Source organism: Octodon degus, unplaced genomic scaffold (assembly GCF_000260255.1).
Source record: "Octodon degus isolate 3935 unplaced genomic scaffold, OctDeg1.0 scaffold00018, whole genome shotgun sequence".
NCBI classification, from domain to species: domain Eukaryota; kingdom Metazoa; phylum Chordata; class Mammalia; order Rodentia; family Octodontidae; genus Octodon; species Octodon degus.
This window is the reverse complement of record NW_004524594.1, coordinates 21,382,836-21,402,474: the sequence shown is the minus strand read 5'-3', so window position 1 is coordinate 21,402,474 and position 19,639 is coordinate 21,382,836. Positions and strand designations below refer to the sequence as shown.

General features: G+C 46.2%; 1 protein-coding gene and 1 pseudogene across 7 annotated transcripts in view; one reads left to right on the top strand and one right to left on the bottom strand.

Moving 5' to 3' along the window:
* The window catches only part of Pc (pyruvate carboxylase), a 130,626-nt gene that overhangs the window by 69,857 nt on the left and 41,130 nt on the right, over positions 1 to 19,639 (bottom strand). Inside the window, exon 2 of one of the 7 annotated variants that reach the window (XM_023710833.1) lies at positions 19,066 to 19,157. The exons of 5 other annotated variants lie outside the window; for them this stretch is intronic. The gene's annotated coding sequence lies outside the window, so the exon portion shown is untranslated. Of the gene's footprint in view, positions 1 to 15,421; positions 15,554 to 19,065; positions 19,158 to 19,639 lie in introns of those variants that run through there. One more of the 7 variants, XM_023710832.1, reaches the window with a different exon arrangement.
* Positions 9,317 to 9,610, top strand: LOC101564536 (annotated as a pseudogene).

Here is a 19,639-nt window from a genome sequence, read left to right as displayed (position 1 = left end):
CCAGGTTACACGGGGGAACTACCTTTCCTGAGACTCAGAAAAACAAGAATAATAATTTGACTTCCAATATTCATTAGGAGGATTAAATATGAGAAAACGTTTCACATTAAATATGGTAAATGGTCCACAGCAGAGATGCAAAACACACTACCAACTAATGACCATCAACATCAAATAAGGCTTGACTACAAGGCTGGGACTGGCAAGAAATGCAGACATATTGATTCAGAGTGATCGGACAGAAGCAACAGGCAAAACTCAGGGGAAGTGCTTGACCGTGGCAAGGTTGGGAGGGCACTCGAGTCCTGAAGAGCTTAGCCCTGCACATGACCCATCACCGCCTCTTGCAAAATGCTTTCTCAGAAGAGCAGATGGTCAGGGTTGGAACACAGAAATTGGAAGAAGAGCTGGGCATAATGACTCCTGCCTGTAATTCTAGCACTTGGGAGGCTGAGGCAGGAGGATCACTGAGTTTAAAGGCAGCCTGGGCTACATAGTGAGTTCACAGCTAATCTGAACTATACAAGTCCCTGTTGAGAGATAGAGATAGAGATAGAGATAGAGATAGAGATAGAGATAGAGATAGAGATAGAGAGCTACAGACAGACAGACAGACAGACAGACAGAGAGAGAATGTGAGAATAAAAATTGGAAGAGTAGCCAGGCAGAGAGTATATGTCTGTAATACCAGGATTCCTGTGAGTTTGAGGCCAGTTGACTACATAGGAAGTTCAAGGCCAGATTATACTTACCTGTCTCAAAAAGAAGAAAGAAAGAAATTGGAAGAAGAGAAGTTGAGGTAGGAAGGAACTCGAAGGGATGGCATGAGCAGGGGCAAACACAGCTAGTATATTCCAAGGCAAGTGCCCTCAAAATTTCCAGCAACTAAGAGGGGGCCTGTGGTAACATGAATCCTCAAGGCTCTGGAAAGGCCAGGCCCAGTGAAAAGTGTGGTACAGGGCCAAGAGAGGATGCAGAGGATTAGGGAATGACAGACACAAATGCAAAGGAAGAAAAGCAGTCATTCAGCCGTGGATATAGCCATAGTGCAGCACTTGCCTGGCAAGCACAAGGTTGTGAGTTTGATTCTTGGTACCAAAAAAAAAAAAAAAATCAGTCATCCCTTCAGTTGATCAATCTCAGTTGAACCTGTACAACCTATGGGCACTGGAGATAAACTAAACAACTGCGAGAGGTCCCAGCCACTGCACTGCAATTGGGAGACCAAGTGCACAAACAGGATCATTTCCGATCCATCCAAATTAGGAAATGCTGATTACGCCCTTGCCTCAGATCCCTCCTGATGACAGGTTTCCCTTAGTGTTACAGAAAGTACAAAGTCATAAGAGCTTGCCCTCCCCCCAGTCTAGACCAAAGAGGAAGGCAGAGGCCCTCACATGCTAATCTCAAGGAGTTTGGAACAAAGCAACTAAAGCATAGATGTCCAACATCACTGTCACCTTACTACCCCAACCTGTCCCCAAACACGTACACATGCAGACACACAGCTAGGGACACATGCACATACCCAATTTCTCCTCCTTGAGTTGTTATTCCAGGATTTGGCAGGAGCCTGGCCTGTTTGCAGTTCCAGATAAAGAGCCAGAAACCTTATCAGTTCTCCTCCTTAACTGAGGGAAAGGTTTTCTTCTAAGCAGAGCAGGGAGCTCTCTGTCCCGAGTTCTGAGTGTCTGAGCAGGAAGTCCTACTCACACAACAGAAGCCCGGTCTGCCAGCACACAGGCTGTGACAGTTTTCTCTCACTGTTGCCCACAGCTGACCCGAGCCCTTCGGCAGTTATGGTCCTACAGGAAAGCCAGGCCTTCTGCTCTCTGGCCGCAGAGCATCCTGGAGCTGCCCTAGGAACACAGCCTGCACCATCTCTACCACAAAGGAGCCCTGGGACTCTCCCATATCTATTGCTGTCATACAAAGGCATTCAGTCCCAAGCTCCAGGATCCATGGCCCATAGTCCCTTGACCACAGTCTCAGGCAGACTCTGTCTTCACTGCCCATCTCTGACCACAAATACCTCCACAGGCCACTGAGCAATGATTCACCCCAACCCTTTACTGGATTCCTGATCTTTAAGGACCTGTTCCCAGAACGCTATCCTCTTTTTCCACCAGGCAGCTGCCAAGAAGAACAACGTATGAACACCCCTACCAGGATGGTGTGCAGAGGTTCCTTAAAGCTGGTTCTCTCACCGTGGGAGCTGGTCTGCAGAGTCCACAAGGCTAGGCTACTCCTGGCACTGGAATACCAAGTTGGGTCTAGCAACTGAGGCCCCTTTATATTGATGACCTAGGTTAATTCTCTGTCAATGACTCCAACTGCCCACCCACGAAGGAGAGGCAACTTAAAAGCCAGTCTCTCACCCAGGTGGACTTCAAGCACACAGTCCACAGGAAAGAGAACAACAAAAAAAACCCAGATCAGATGTGAGCTGGGAAACAGGTGGTCAAAAGCCACTGCCATGGATTCTGGTGCAAGGATTAAGGGCAGAGTTTCTGAGTTTTACAAAGGAGAAAGTATGAGCCAGGAACGGGAGAGCCAGTCAGAAGAGACATGGACCCAAGGAGCAGAGGATTCTGGGACAAGAGGAAGTGAGGGGAGGCTAATGGCTTCCTCCTTCCTGTTGAGCCATCACTTTGCCTCACATGGTACATTGGGAACTGATAACATCACAGTCATTTCTCTCCGTAGGACCAGGACACTGGATCCCTCACATGGGCATATGTCACTCAGGGGATCTCATGACCCTGTATATTTCATTAGCAAGCAGATTTCTAACTACTTGAACATGCTATTAAATGTACCCAGACTGCTGCATTTAGTGTACTGTTAGCTTGAAGACCACTCAGCAGGATCAGGAAGAAGAAAAGCCCTAGCCATCATGCATTATCTGGCCATAACAGGAAGCAAAACCCCAAGCCAAGCTCTGACAAGATCCCCAGGGAAGGCACACTCAATAGCTCACTGTTCTGCCTTTTGAGTGATCTCCTGAGCCAAGGGTACTTACTCCACGCAGGCCTCGCCTGGGTCAGGGGTGCACTGTACAGTGTGACTGCATGCAGAGATGCCTGTTAATGTGACACAGGTGTGCCCTGAGCCAGGCCAAGGTCCCAGGACAGGCAGAGTCTGAACACATGTTTTCTGCAGAAAGCAGACAGGGATGAAAACTCAGTGTGAAAAGGAACCAGTGCGTTCCTTCAGGTCCAGGATTCTGATGCTCACTGATTGATTTCCACTTCCTCTCTATCTTTGACAGAGCTGACATCAAGCAGCATCTGGTTCCCCTCCTACCACCCCAAAGACAGGTTGCTAACTGTGGAGAAACCCAGACAAGCAGCTTGAACTGCTGTAAAGTGCACCTAGGACAGACCCACCAGAACTTGGCTCAGAGCTCCTAAGATGTTACCAGTTAGTGAGAACCAGAGAACCACCCCTACCATCCCCACACACACCCCTGGACTTGCTTCCATGAGACAGGTACTGGGGCTCTGGCACCGGTGCTCTGCCCCAGCCACTGGCTCCACATCCACCTTGACATTTGCCATCTGATTGTAAGTGGGGGGAGGGGCGGAGCTGGAAGAAATGAGCCACATCAGGCCTGTGCCTCATTCAGGAGCAAGGCAGGAGCCACGCTCCACAGGAGGCTGGCCAAGGAGACGCTCTGATAGCATGAGGTCTTGGGCCATCTTTTGAAAGCTTCCTCATATGTGTCATCTCAGTCTCCCCAAGCCACCATGCAGAAGACAGAACAGGGGTGTTTACCTCACTGTGCAGACGGGAGAGTTGAGAGCCCCACCACTAAGGTGTGGGACACAGGTCGACTTGGGAAAAGCTCTGGATATGCTGGCAATGCTTGGGTTCCAGAGTTGGGTGACATGGTGATTCTCAAGGAGGGGGAGCCAGGCACAAAGGAAGAAACAGGGCTTTGGAGTCAGACAGACCTGAGCTTAGATCTTGCCTGTGCTACTGTGTGGGACGGTGGGCAGGTCACTGAACCTGGGGAGCTCAATTTTCCCACTTGGGAAATGGGGAGTGACAGCACATGCCTTGTAGAGTTGTTCATTAGGACTCAATGGACATGATTATGAGTAGTTCATAACTATTTTCAACTGTTCCCCACTCTTCTCAGAAAACTAGGACCCTCCTCAGCTGGACATGGTGGCACATGACTAAAATCCCACCAATCTGAGAGACTAAGGAAGGAGGATCACATGTTCAAGCCCATCCTGGGTAATTTAGCAATTTTTCCTGTCTCAAAACCTCCAGTAGGAAAAAAAAAAAAAAAAAGGTAAACTAGTACTTCTTCATGAGAAGGTTGGGCAGAGAGAAAGAAAAAATATTCTATTTTCCCAACTTTTCTTTAATCTCCAGATACTGAAAAACTCAATGAAAGAGGACAAGGGTAGGAAGCTTAGTGGTCACACAGGTAGTGTGAGGTGGCTGGCCACCTACTTTTCCTTCCAGATGCCCCAGCAGCCCAGAAGCACTGTGCCATCTGTGCCTTCTCCCCAAGTACCCAGCACAATGTCATGGGATCACAGGAAGCACAGAGTGCTACATCTTGAGGGGAGAGGGGTCACTGAAAGGATGCTGGTCTTTTCTTGGGCCTCCCTAGTGCCAGGGATCCTGGGAACAACTTCCAGCAGCACTGGTGCCCTCCCCTGGGACATATGTCATGGGCCAGCCACCTCCATGCACACTTCACTCCTAGCAAAGGCAGAACAGTCTTTGGAACAAGTCTCTCCCCCAGATTAGAAGTCATTTGACAGCTGGATCACATCTTACTCAGCTCAGCTTGTAGAGGGCATTTCACAGGCTGGTACTGGGTCAGAATAAACAGGTCATCATGGCCACATGGTCTGCTCAGTCTATCACAGCCTGCCTGTGTTTCCAGCAGTGCTGGGGCCCCCACCTGCTCTCTCACAGCTCAGTCAGGAAAGTACAGTGATGAAATCAAGTTTGGGGGCTGCAACACAGCAACAGAACTAGGAAGGGGAGGACCTAAGGAAGCAGGGCAGAGCAAGAGTGACAGCAGGAAGAGGGAGATCAGGAGCCAGAAGCTCCAGAGATGAGATCAAAGGCAAGAGGGGACTGACAGAGAGGGAGCACATGCCAGGGGGCTGCTTTGACACTGTGCAGTCACAAACCATTCCAAGTCTGACATGGCCAGCATCAAGCATGAGATCAGGCTGGGGAGGAAGGCCTGAGCCCAACATTCATTAGAGAAATACAGAGTTGTCTGTTTTGCTGTTCCCAAGTTAAGCAAAAAAAATCCAACTTCAAAACATGCCATGATTAACCCTCTATCCAGGTGTGAAATACCCTTAGTACCAATAATTACTGCTATAGACATGCTGTATATTATATCCATGGGGGGGTTGGTTCCAGGACCCCTATGAATACCAAAATCCATGGATGCTCAAATTCTCTGTATAATACTACACAATGTTTACACAAAACTTATACACGTCCTTCTATATTCTTAAACCATCTCTGGATGACATATGTAATACCTAATATAATATAAATGCCTTATAAATAGCTGTTCTACTGTATTATGTAGGGAATGACCAAAAACTGTCTGGTAAGTGCTCCATACAGACGTGTCCAGCAATGAGCACAGGCCTAGCCACAGAGTACATGTCAGCAAGGATAGAAATTTTTTTCTCTAATTCATGGTTGGTTGACTCCTTAGATGTGAAACCCAGGATACGGAGGAAAGACTGTACTTTATAGTTGGGTTTTTTTTTTTTTTATGAGCAGAATATATTTATTGAGAGAAAGAAAGCTCCTGTCCAAGAGAGGGACAGGAGGGGGGCCCGAGCGGGTAGTTCCCCCTATAGTTGTTTTCCCCAGAAAAACAGGAGATGGAGGAGTGAGGAAGTGTCTGGCTCAGTTAGATGGTTGGCCAGGTTACTCACTGCTGCCTGGTTAATGGGTTGCTCAGATGTTAAACAACACAGTTAACCTCGTGTGACACGTTCAACCAGCCAGCCAGGGAGACCCAGTGGAGAAAAGCTGGGTCCCACTCCGCTGAGTGTGGGGATATGCTGGCCACCTGCCTCATCCCTCATCTTGGCTCACAATCCATCCTGGAAAAGCTGCTTATACTCAAGGAAGCTAGACTCTCCTGATAGCCCTAGTCTCCCCTTCTCTTCCATTACCCCTAGTTCAGCAGGGGAGTACTGAAGTAGATGGCTTCTCTGAACAAAACAGGCATTTATTCAAAGCTTGTGAGCGAGGCCCCTTAAAGAGCAAAAACAGTGGTAGGTGCTATGGGAGAACAAAGACAGAGGGTGATAGACACCATACTTAATAAATTCCCAATCCTGAGGGCATTTCACTGACCTTCTCAGATCAAAAAGCTACAACTCTTGTTGCATAGGTCCTGCTTTACCTTGGTCTTAACCATCCAGTAGAAAAGTATGAAGTCGAAATATAAGAAATAAAGCCATGCTGTTAAGTTGACCTGTGGGGGACTCAGGTCAATAATTTCTGACATTGCCAGTTAAATATAAGACCCAATGCTATTATAGGCTACTGGACTCTTTTAGAATATTTTGCTGAGTTTACACACCTATAATATTCAATAACGGAACTTAGAAAAAATGGGGTATACCGATGAATGTCCATTTTGTATCTGTGTATTCAAAGAGGTTGGGATAGATATATAGTTGCATTCTCTTAATGAATAGAATGATTTGTTCTAATGGTGTTTGTAAATAGGATCACAAGTCCGCATCTTGTACAGCAATTAACCACTAAGAAGAATATATGCAGTGTATTATTTGTTGAAACTGTCCTTCCGATTTGATTTGAAACTGTCTCATTGCTATCTGTTTGTCAATAAAACTTTGAAAAAAAAAAAAGCTGATAAAACATAAAAAAAAAATAAAAATAAAAAAAATAAATTCCCAAATAACTGGTTGGGGCAAGATCTGTACATAAAATTTCCTGAATCAATTACCACCGCCTAATGTCAGAGCCTGGAGGCAGCAGGCTAAGGATTCCAGGCCTCTATTCTTTCCATCACCCTCCAGAAAAGTGCCACAAGCCAACCATGTCACACCACCAGTTCTAGGTCAGTGAACAAATACTTCTTAATTGATCCAACTCAACCCTAGTGTTGACAGAGCCTCATGACCTCCCACAAAGCCCCCATTTCCTGCTTCTTCCACATGACTCACATGGATCCGCTGTTCCCCTCTCCTAGAGCCACAGCTTGAGCTTTAGAACCATGTTTAACTGCAGTTCCAGTGCTCAAGTTGCTCTTCAGCTTGGGACTGGACATAACCTGCTGGGCCATAGCTTACTGATCTATAAAAGTAGAATGATTCAAATCACCTTGTGGAGTTGCTATGAGGCTTCAATGAGGTAACATTCTTTGCAGTACCTTGGAGAATCTGGCTCATTAGAGATGCCCAGCAGGACAACCTCAATGGCCAGCCCCAGTGACACCACTGCCCTTATTCCTTTTCTCTCCCACCATGTCCTGGGACCACAACACAAGAGAGGCAGAGATGCAAACACAAGTTCTGGGAGGCTAAGGAGAGAGTATCAGTTTCATGTAAAATGTCTGGAAGCGTGGAGCTGCGAGTCAGAAAATCCTGGTCCCATCTCCACTACCATTTGTCAGCGCTGTGCTCGATGCAAGTCACCTGGACTTTAGTTTCTCTTCCTATCAGATAAGGGGTGATAATTATCATGCCCTCTTCAATTGAGCATTGTGGACAAAAAAAAAAACCCCAAAAACAAACAAAAAAACCCCCACCCAAAACACAAGATACTTACCGCAGAACACTGTACTACTCAGTACCAGGTTGCCCTGTCCTCAGTCTAGCTGAGAAAGGAGGAGTGGAAAGGAGGAGGTTAAACAACAAAGTTAAAAAAAAAAAAAAAAGTTGATAGGAAGTAACATAAGAATCTAAACGAACACAATATCGAGGAACAGATTTAATAAAAGTACAAGACTATCATACGCTGAAGACTACAAAGTATCACTGAAAGAAATTAAAGATCTAAATGAAAGGAAAGACATCCTATGTTCATGGACCAGGCTTAATGCTGTTGTGATAGCAACACTCCTCACATTGATCTATAGATTCTATGAAATCTCATCAGAAATCACAGCTTTCCTTATTTGCAAAACTAAGATGATCTAAAGTTCATGTGGAAATGCAAGGGAACCAGAACCAAAACAATCTTGAAAATAACAAATCTGGAGGACACACATGTCCTGATTTCCAAACTTATACAAAGCCTCAGTGCAGAATTGGCCCACAGACAGAAATACAGATCAGTGTAATGGAACTAAGATGCCAGGGAAAAAACCTTCACATTTACAGTCAATTGGTTTTCAACAGGAGCACCAAGACAATTCATTAAGCAGTGCTGGAACAACTGGCTATTCATATACAAAACAATGCAGCTGGATTTCTAAGAATTTATAGACTGGCTCATGCCTGTAATCCTAGCTACTTGGAAGGCTGAGGGAAGAGAAGGGCAAGTTTGAGTCCAGCCTGGGCAACTTAGTGAGATGCTCTCTCAAAATAAAAAAGGTCTGAGCCAGGCATAGCGGTGCTTGCCTGTAATCCCAGCACTTGGGAGGCTGAGGCAGGAGGATCACCACAAGTTCAAGGCTAGCCTGGGCTACATAGTGAATTCAAGGCCAGTCTGAATTACACACAAAAGAAAGGAAGATAAAGGATGAATGAATATTAGAAGAAAATTTTCCAGATCATATAATCTGATAACAATCTACTATCCATAATTTATTAATACTCCCAATTTAAAAGTAAGCAAGGATTCATAATAGATACTCCTTTGAAAAGATATACAAATGGCCAATAAGCATACAAAAGAATGGTCAACATCATTAACCATAAGGGAACTATAAATTAAACCACAGTGAGTACCATGTTACACCCACAAGGGTATAATACTTGGAATGAGAGACATTAACAAGTGCTGGTGAGGAAGTGGAGAAGTTGGAAGCCTCATGCTGCTGGTGGGAACATAAAATGTTACAGCCACTTTGGAGAACAATCTGGTTGTTCCCCAATTTAACGGTTACCATAAAAGCCAGCAAGTCTACTCCTAGATATATACACAAGATAACTAAAAATACATATCCAACAAAAACTTTCCACATGAGTGTTCATAGCAGCATTGTTCACATTAAGCAAAGAATGAATACAACCCAAGTGCCCATCGACAGATGAATGAACAAGATGTGGCACTGGATATTATTCAGTAATTTTAAAATGAAGGTTTGCTCTTTGGTCTTGGCGGCACAAGCGAGATGACAAAGGGAACGTCATCTTTTGGACAGCGTCGTAATAAGACGCACACATTGTGCTGCCGCTGTAGCTCTAAGGCCTACCACCTTCAGAAGTCCACTTGTGGCAAATGTAGCTATCTCACCAAGCGCAAGAGAAAGTATAACTGGAGTGCAAAGGCTAAAAGGCGAAATACCACCAGAACTGGTCGGGTGAGGCACCTAAAAATTGTATATCGCAGATTCAGGCGTGGATTCCATGAAGGAACGACTCCTAAACCCAAGAGAGCGGCAGTTGCGGTGTCCAGTTCATCTTGAGAATTGCAGCAATCACTCAAAATAAATGCTTTGGTTTTAAAAGGAAAAAAAAAAAAAAAAAATGAAGGTTTGGGCATGGTGGCACACGTCTGTAATCCCAGCACTAGGGAGGTTGAGGCAGGAGGATTGCTGTGAGTTTGAGGCCAGCCTGGACTACACAGTGAATTTAAGGCCAGCCTGAACTGCATAATGAGAACTTGTCTCGAATACACAAAAAAAGATGGGGGGGGGGCAATGGAGAACTGGATATATAGCTTAGCAGTGAAGCACCTGCCTGGCAAGCATGAGGTCCTGGCAAGCATGAGTTCGATTCCCAGTACATACCCCCCAAAAAGGAGTGAATTTAGCTAAGTGCAGTGCCATGGGCATGCAGGTTCAGCTACTGAGAAGGCTGAGATGGGAGGATCATTTGGGAGTCCGAGAACAACCTGCGTTGACAGACTCTGTCTCAGAAGATAGTTTTAGACAGGTATAGTGGTACATGCCTGTAATCCCTACACTCAGGAGGCTGAGGCAGGAAGATGACAGTAAATTCAAGGTCAGCTAGAACTATATAGTGAGACTCTATCTCAAAAAAGAAAAAAAAGGATACATTTTTTTAAAAGGTATGTATAAATTTTACTATATTCATTGTATTTCAGTAAAGCTATTTTGGAAATAGATTTTTTTTAAGTAACACATATTAAAGCTTATTTAAAGTTAAAATTCCCATAGGAAAAAAACACTTTTAGCTTTGCTTTATAACCACCAACAAGACACTTTGCCCCTTGACTTCAAGGGTTCCTGCGATGTGGAGGGATAAGGTTTCTGCAGGCAAAGTAAACCCAGTGGTGGGTTATTCTAAGGTACAGTGTTCAGGATCATATTTATTGATTTTAAAATAGCAATAGGAACGGGGCTGTAGCTCAGTCATAGAGTGCTTGCATACCATGTGCAAAGCTCTGGGTTCAATCCCCAGCACCACAAAAATATATTCAGGGGCTGGTGGGATGGCTCAGTGGTCTAAAGCACCTACTTAGAACAAGCTTAGCAAAGCACAGGGACCGCAGTTCAATCCCCCAGCACCACATGCCAGCCAGCCCTGCCCCCTGGTGGGCTGAGCTGCCCCCCCCACAAATAAATAAAATTAAAAAAAAAAATATATATATATATATTCATACATATATACATAGATATATAAAATAACTGGCAGGGCACCTGCTTAGTGTGACTGAGTCCTGGCTTTAATCCTCAGTGCCACAAAGACATAAGAAAAATTAAAACAGCAGTAATAAACACATTGCAGGTTAATGTGAATAAATATTTTAATGATCACAAAACTTTTCCACAGACCTAGTAAAACTGTTTACATTTTTTTGCAAATATCCTTACTGTCCAACCTAATAAAAGACAACTGAATTTTTAAATTTATACCTCTAGGCTTGGGATGTGGCAACTGGTTAGCACGTGGTACATCAATTAGTTAACAAGCCTTGGATTCAATCCCCAACACTGAAAAAAATGTTCCTTGTATTTGTCTACGGTCTGTTATGATGTTATATTGCTTCTGAAGAAAGTCTGTACTTACCCAGACATATAGTTGAAAAGGGAGGAGGTTTGTTTGTTTGTTTTGTGGCTTTTTTTGGTTGTTGTTCTTGTGTGTGTAGTGGGAACTGAACTCAGGGCATTTGCACTGAGCTACACTGCCAGTCCTTTTTAATTCTTTGAGATAGGGTCTTGCTAAGTCTCTAAGTGGCCCAGGCTGGGTTTGAACCTGTGCTCCTCCTGTCTCATCTGTCCAAAGTACTGAGATTACAGCATGCATCACCACCTCCAGCTAATGAAGAAATGTTTAAATAACTTTTTTAGATGATTATGTGGTCACTCCTCCTTGACACTATACCAAAAAACTTTAAAAAAAAAAAAAAAACAAAACAAACACAAAGTTCATTGTGACATGGAATCTAAAACCCTGTGAGGTTTTTCCTGTCTGTGACATTAAAAGATCCACTGGCCTTTCTAGAATTAGAAACGGGCCTTTTTACCCAATATGATTTTATAACCTCATGTGCTGGACATCTGGAAAAAACTGGCCCCCTGAATTATGTTGATCATGAAGATATTGACATTTTGTAATAAAGTGCCAAAATATCACCTGTATAATATTGCCATGATGGCCTGCGAGAACACTACCAGGAGGCCGTTCAGGCCAGGGTAATGGACATGAGATTTTCTCAAATTCTAATTTGTGCAGAAGAACTAAGTTCTCCATTTGCCACAAATACTGTTCACTATTTTCTTCAACAGAGTCATCAAATTCACTTTCCAGAAATCTGTCAGACAAGTTGGAACAATCAGTTTTCTGTCAGTTGCTCTTTAGATAAAAACCAGCTAGTTCAGCACGCAACTAAGCAACCCCACAAGTGTTCTTCCCCAGACAGTCCTATGGGCAGATGAGCAGAACACGTACACACAGTGCAGGAGGGAAAAGCAGCAGTTTCGCTGCTCCATCGGTGCCGCTGTTAAATGAAGTGGAAGGGAAGGGCTCCAGGCTGCCAGGCAGTGGGTGCTGCTCAGGTTCATGAAAAGACACAGCAGTTTTGCCCAACGCTGCTTCCGCACCACTGGTGCAAATGCCAACACAGTGAACAGAAAACTAATGTGTTAATGTTGCTTGGAAAATACTTTTGACTCACAGAGTCTCCTGAAATGGTTTAAGGATCTGTACCACCCTGGAGAGCTTACTTTGAGAATCACTGTGGGCCACGGAGACAGCTCAGTGGCATAAGTACCTGCCTGGCAAGCACAAGGTCCTGAGTTCAATCCCCGGTACAAAAAAAAAAAAAAAAAGAAAGAACCACTGGGCCAAGGCTGCACTCTTTGCTGGCCCAGTAGGAATCAGCACCAACTTTAGGATAAAACTGGCAGTCTTCTTCACTCTATGACCAGTGAATACTGCGGTGGCAGGATGTGACTCTGGCAGCCAGCAGAGACCTGACAGCCTTAAAGGGCATAGACAGAGATCCCTTCCAGAAGCTTCCTGCTCTCTGCCCCATGCCCCACCCCTCCCCCAACACACTCCATGCGCCTCCAATTCTCAGGATCATTTTCTGGTTTCATGCTAGGGGTCGGGGTGACCATGTGGGACTTGTGATAGTGGCCCATGTGGGCAGGGAAGAAGACACAAACCACGATCTCCTGCCTGTCCCCGGCTGCCTTAAGTCCTAGTCCACCCACCAGGGCCCCACGCATTTGTATGTATTTATGGCTGACTGAGATTCCTGCCACCAGCATCCCACACCCATCGATGTTAACAGCGGTTTCCCCCCTCCTGCCTGATAGTTAGGTCCCTGGTAGGGAAGTCCCTCTCTCAACCCGACAGCTATGAATCCCTGCCCAGCAGTGACCACCACAAGACCCCTGGTTGGCTCAAAGCCCTATCCTCCCAGGATATTCAGCAAGTAGTGTGAGGTCCGGTGGGAATGGATTTCTTATCCTAAACGAGACTGTTACAACTGTGGCAGCAGGAAAGCTGCTTGGCAGTGGAGCCAAAGGCAGAAAACAAAGTGCCATTCAGGCCCCAGGGACAAACAATAGGCCCTTATCCTCCTTTCTGATTCAGGCCCAGAGCTGCTGCGCAGAGGCAGGGGTGGGGGCTGTGTGTGGATGCAATGGGGATAGGGTGTCCAATGCAAGGGCCCTGGGTAGGGCTGTCCTTAGGATGTGGGAACCCTAGAAAAATCTTTTGTTAGGCTCCATCTATATAAAAAACAAATTGAAATCAATGTGCCAGTACCATCCTGGGAGCCCAATCTCATGGCATCCCAAACAAATACTGCAGCATTCTCTAGAAACTTAAGCCTAAAACACCAGCCCAGGGGCTGGTGAGATGACTCAGTGGTCTAAAGCACCTACTTAGAACAAGCTTAGCAAAGCATAGGGACTGTGGTTCAATCCCCCAGCACCACATGCCAGCCAGCCCCGCCCCCTGGTGGGCTGAGCTGGCCACACCACACACACACAAAAAAAAATAAATAAAAAATAAAAAATAAAAAATAAATAAATAAATAAATAAATAAAATTAAAAAAAAAAAAAAAACACCAGCCCAGGACAATGCTGAGAAAGCTAGTTATACCTACACAGACTAGAGACATAAGAATACCCCAAAGGGGGACCAAATATGTAGGCCCCAGTAATCCAAGCACTCTGAGAGGCTGAGGCAAAAAGGTTGCAAGCTTGGGCCCACCCCATTCTGGGCAACTTAGCAAGATACTGTCTCAAAAGGAAGGGGTGAGGGGATAGCTCAGTGTAAAGGATTTAATCCCTGGTAGCATCCCCAAATCCCAGCCCATCCCCACCCTGACCCCACAAAGACAGGGGCCAAATATGCCAAGGCCCAAGGTTGACACTGGCCTTCAGGACACACCCATAGTCATGGGCTTGAAAGGGTGCACTTCAGAATGGGAGCTAGGGACTCAAATCCAGCACTTCCTGTTTCCCACTTCTGGGGGGTCAGCAAGCCACCTTGGTAACCCCAAATCTCAACATCCTCAGTGAGACCCCAGGCCTTTATTCCTCTCCCTGAGCTCCTACTTGGTATCATGGTGGTTTGTTTTGTGTTTCATCCCTTAGCCTGGCCAGTCACTCTCTGCAAGGTCTGCAGGCACAAAGCTAGGAAGAAAGCATGCAAGGGGAGCTTTCTGGGGAGAACTGAGCCGCTGTAGAAATATTCAGCCAATGTGAGGCCCTGAACCAGTACAGATGGCCTGCAAATTGGTGACCCACTGCCAGGCAAAAGCATTTAATTCAACTTCAGAAAGACCCTGTTCCGCTGGGGGCATTTCTGCTTTCGGATGCAACGACACTACCAAGGGCTGTTAGAAAGTGCCATGAATGTCTCAGGCTGGCAGTGTGAAGGTGCTAGCAGCCAGGCCCCAGGGTAAGGCAGGAGGACTCTGTCAGGAGCTCCCCTCACCTCTACCCCACTTCACTCCATTTCTCTTTGAAATGCCCTGAGGTTCCTGTGTTCTGCCAAGATCCACACCCACCCATGGCCTGCTGTGGAGGACAGATAACTCCAGGAAGGAGGCCACCCTGCCCATGGGGTGAGGCCCTCTCACCAAACCCTCGATGCCCAGGTTTGGTTTTACTGCCCTTCTTCTCAATCCCCACATCGTTTAGCCCTTCAAGCTCAGTACCCCCCTGTGCTTTTCCTCTATTGTACTGACCACTGCTGAAAGTGATCAGGGCCTGGCCCTCTGCCAGTTCCTCAGATGGGAGAGGGAGGAGGTTTCTTTTCCATGCTGTTTTCCAGCAGGTAGCAGGGGGCCTAGAACACAGCTGTGGAGACAAAGCCAGTTGCCCTCAGCCACAAGGCAAGGCATAAAGCTGAGGGCCTGTCACAGATCCCTCTGTGCCTAGTGAGACCAAGGGCTCCAGGGGGATTCGCTCTGCCCTACAAGGGCTATGCCCTGCTCTGCCCTGGGCAGGAACTGCTGAGAGGGGTCATAGGACTCTGCAGACCAGACATGAGCAAATTGTCAGGAGGCGGCACGCCGGGCCCCAAGGCTTCCATAACACACCCCAAAGTCTCAGCTAAGGGAAGAGGGTAACCGGGCAGCAGCCCTGGCCCTGACAAGCATGTGGGGTGAGGAAGGGCTCTTCGATGCCCAGGTTTGGTTTTATTGCCCTTCTTCTCAATCCCCACATCCTTCAGCCCTTCACGCTCAGTACCCCCCCACACTGTCTCCGTCTCCCCAACACGCTTCACACCCTCTAGCCTTTTCGGCCTTGGTCAGTCCTCATCCTTCACCCAAGACAAGCACACCAACCTGAGCTCCTTTAGACACTGACTCTGCCGGAACACACACTTAGTGCTGGAGGGCTTGGCAGAGACAAATGACCTTTGTGCAGGGGCTGGACCTCTTGCCTGGCCCTCCTGCTGATTCCAACTGGGTAAACAGCTATAGAACTAGCAAAGACGAAAGGAAGGAAAGTATGACATCGCACACAGTGCACAACATTTGAATACCTGGATCCCAGTCCAGGTCCTTCATGACCTCAGGTAAGTCATCTATAAAACAAGACTCCTAGTCTCCCTTAGCAGTGTATAGGGAAGGAAACACTCTGCTTACCAGGATGGTCCTGCAAATTGGTATCAGTTTCCAGAGATGGGATAAAAGAGTTCAAGGGTGTAGAATGGATAAACTAAGAAAAGTGCTCACATCTGAAATTCTAGAATTAAGCTCCAAGGAAAATTGGAAACAGGCCCAGTTCTCATTCACTAAATCTCTGGGTTCTGAGCAGTTCAGGCCTTACTGTCAGGGCTGCTCAGGTGGATGTAGACAGCATACCTGTCTCACTCACTGGCAAACATGCAGTCTGTACTCCTAACAGGGGCTAAGGAGATCTCACTCCCTAAAAGACACACTGGCCATGGCCAACAGGCAGCTTACTCATTCTGTTTCTGGTGAACTTGGGTCACTGCAAGCTGTAAGGCCTCAGGCCAGGGCTTATTAATCTTGGCTTCCTGGAAGTGGATCAGAGTTGGGATCCAAGTCGGTACAGGGTAAGTAGGTATGGAACTAATGAACTCCAAAGGGAGAGACACACAGCACTACAGAGAGTACACACAAAATTTGGTGGCAAAATATCTGGATCTCAGCCCTGGTCTCATGATCTCTGGGAAATCATCTGTAAAACAAGGTCCCTAATCTCCCTCAGAAATGCATGAGAAAATACTCTACTTACCAAGTATCTTGGCAAACTGATATAGACAGTCTCTCACATTTTTCTAGCCTGGGACAAAGGAATTCAAGGATAAAGAAAACCAATAAACTAAGCCTAGTGGTCCACCGCTATTAACTCAGCACTCAGGAGACTGAGGCAGAAGGATAACTGTTGGGGCTGGTTGATGGCTCAGTGGTCTAAAGCACCTACTTAGAACAAGCTTAGCAAAGCACAGGGACCACAGTTCAATCCCCCAGCACCACATGCCAGCCAGCCCCGCCCCCCTGTGGGTTGAGCTGGCCACACACACACACACACACACAAATAAAATTATTTTAAAAAATTAAAAAAAAAAAAAAAAGGATAACTGTGAGTTTGAGGCTAGCCTGGGCTACACAGTAAGCTCAAGGCCAGCCTTAACTGCATAGTGAAACTGTCTCAAGAAGACCAAAAACAAACAAAAAATTGATAAGCAAAGAAAAAGAGGTCAAGTCTGAAATGTCAGAACTAAGCTCCAAGCAAAACTAGAACCAGGCTCAGGTAGCTTATAGGTTGATGGGTGAGTTGCTTCTGTGTTGCCCTCAGACTCGGTCTCCTGTTTGTCTGAGCTGGACTTCAGCTTCGGAACATTATCATCTAAGTCAATGCATGTCCACTGGCTTGCTAGACATGAAATAGTTCCTGACAAGAAGGAAGAGTCTGTGGGCCAGGGAGATAGCTCAGTGGAACAAGTGCTTGCCTGGCAAGCACAAGATCCTGAGTTCGATCCCTGGTACCACCAAAAAAAAAAAAAAAAAAGAAGGAAGAGTCTGGAAAACTACTGGCACTCTGTGCACTGAGAGAAAGATTTATCTGGCCTCCACTTGGGAAATCTAGGTTAAGAGTTGCCCTCTGCTCAGCCTTGACCTTCAGATACTGCAGCGTTCACAGCCCAGGGTGTTTTCCAGGGATGATTACAGTGATGGCAAATTGTTTAGAGCTTTCCACGATAACAGCCCACTTCAGCACACGTGCTATAGGTTCACCATCACTGATCTAGAAGGACCTCCTGCCACAGGAAGGGGACAAACAGGTGTTTAGCTCTCTACTAAGACAGCATGTCTTCTTATCCCTAATGATGCACCCATCATCAAATGGAAAATCTTTGGTCAAATGCCCAAGTCCATCTGTCACAGCAGTCTATGGGCCCCTCTTTCATCTTTTCAAAGAATTCTCTATATTAAGGGGAAAGTGCATGCATGAGATAATTAGAAATTTTCCTTTCCCCATAGCTCCTGTAGAGGGAGGTAAATAACCACTGGGTCTGAGTCCTCCAGACCAACTTGCTATGAACACTGCACCTCTAACATTCTCTCTTTGGGGTATGGAGAGGAGATGGGTGGAGAAACGAGAAGGAGAAAAATATGACTTCCCTAGACCCTAAACTATACTGAAGTGTGTGACCTCCAAATGTTCTTATGCTGGCCTCAGAGCGGGGCCACATGGAATGGATGGCATCTGGTCCTCTCCCTAGAAGAACTCTCTGCCTAGAAGTTCTTCATAGGACAGCTCAACAAGCAGCTACTCGATCCCAGTAACCCTCCACTGTACAGACAAGAAGATATCCCTGAAAAAGATACACAATCCTGACACTCAGAACCCAAGTGGTCTGACTCAAGCCATCTGAGTTAGTCTCAAAAGGAACAAGGAGTGGGGAAACTTTCTCTATTTGAAAATTCTCCTTTCACTTGCTGTGTGCTGATATTAATGAATCCGAGGCTTCTGGAGCCTGACGAGCTAGGAAGGAACAAGAAGCTCTTAGCTAGTGGGAAGAAGCAGGGGGAAAGAGCAGTGACAAAAGAGAATGGGCCTCAAGCTAGAGGCAGTGAATGGACCAATCCTGAGGATATGTGCTAGGAATAGCAAAGAGCTAACATGGGGGGTGGGGTAGGGACAGACAAAAGTTGACAAAAGAATGAGACCTGGTAGTGAGCGGCCACTGCCTGAGATCAGAATTCAAACCTAAACCTTACCTCTTTGGGAAAGAGCTGCTGTCTTACTCAAGGAATACCTGAACTTATACAATGGACATCAGAGCAAAGACATTTCAGAGATAAGTGACACCAGCATGGTAACAGCAGAGAGGAACTTGAAAATGTGAGTGAGCCCAGGGCCTGGCACAGGCTGCCTGCCACAAGTAGGTATGAATGGGTGGACTCAGAAAGAAACTGGTTCCATCCAAAGTAATTATATTAGCAGAGATGGGAAGAGGGTGTGTGAATGTGATGAACAACAACCTGGTGGTTATGCCTCTTGCTGGGGAACAGAGGAAGGGCACAGGAGGATGGGGGAAAGAATGACGAGATTCTTTCCCAGATCCCACATACCAACAAGATGAACCCCAGAGGCCTCAGAAGACCCTCACAGGAAGGTACAGGCTATTTATTATTCATCAGCAGGACCATGCTTTGTAACCAGTAGCATCGCCTCACCCTCTGCAAGCAACAGAAGGTTTCCATTTCCTTTTCCTGCCAGTAGGCCCTGTCTACCGGCTGGCAAGGAAGGAAAATCTCAGAGACTCACATCTCAGGCTATGGGGCTAGGACAAGAATAGAGGACAGGAGAATGGGCACAGACTGAAATCCAGGTAGAGTTGCTGTTCCTAAAAGGACTGTCTTCTGGGAGCCTAGATATAGCTTCAGAAAGAACTGAGGCCCAACTGCAAGCAGTGGTTCCCAACAGCCCAGGACTCAGGGCCACACCTCACCTTCGCATACCCTTATTCCTTGAGTCTCCTTCCTTCCACCAGGCACTCTGACCTCCTCAAGGAACACAGCTGGGCCTGCATTCAAATTTAATCTGTTTAACACATAGAAACACAGGCATGTGACAAAGGAAACGTGGGCAAGGACAAGATGCCTTCCTTGGCCCTTAGCTCGACTGCCAGCAGACTGTACCCATTTATACCCTCACTTCCTGTGCCTGTAAGGAAGCAAACCCACTTTCACTAAAGCAACAAGGAGTGGGCAAACCACCTTGTGAAAAAAACTCAGCTGCCTGCTAAAAAAAACTTCACATTTCTTCAAACCTTTAGGCAGGATTATCTTTATCTTTGCTATAGCCTTAAAGAAGAAGTATTCTAGAGAGGAAATGAAAGCAAAGAGAACAGAGGCCAAGGATAATTTTGTAAAAACAGATAAGAGCCAAGATGCCTGAGCAAAGAATCCTGCTCCTAGACCCCGGGCATTGAGTCAGATGCTACTGGGGTGGGGAAAATGAAAGGAAGCTACAGATTTTGCAAAGGCCATAAGCACAAAAATGACAAAGAGAAAACCTAGAGC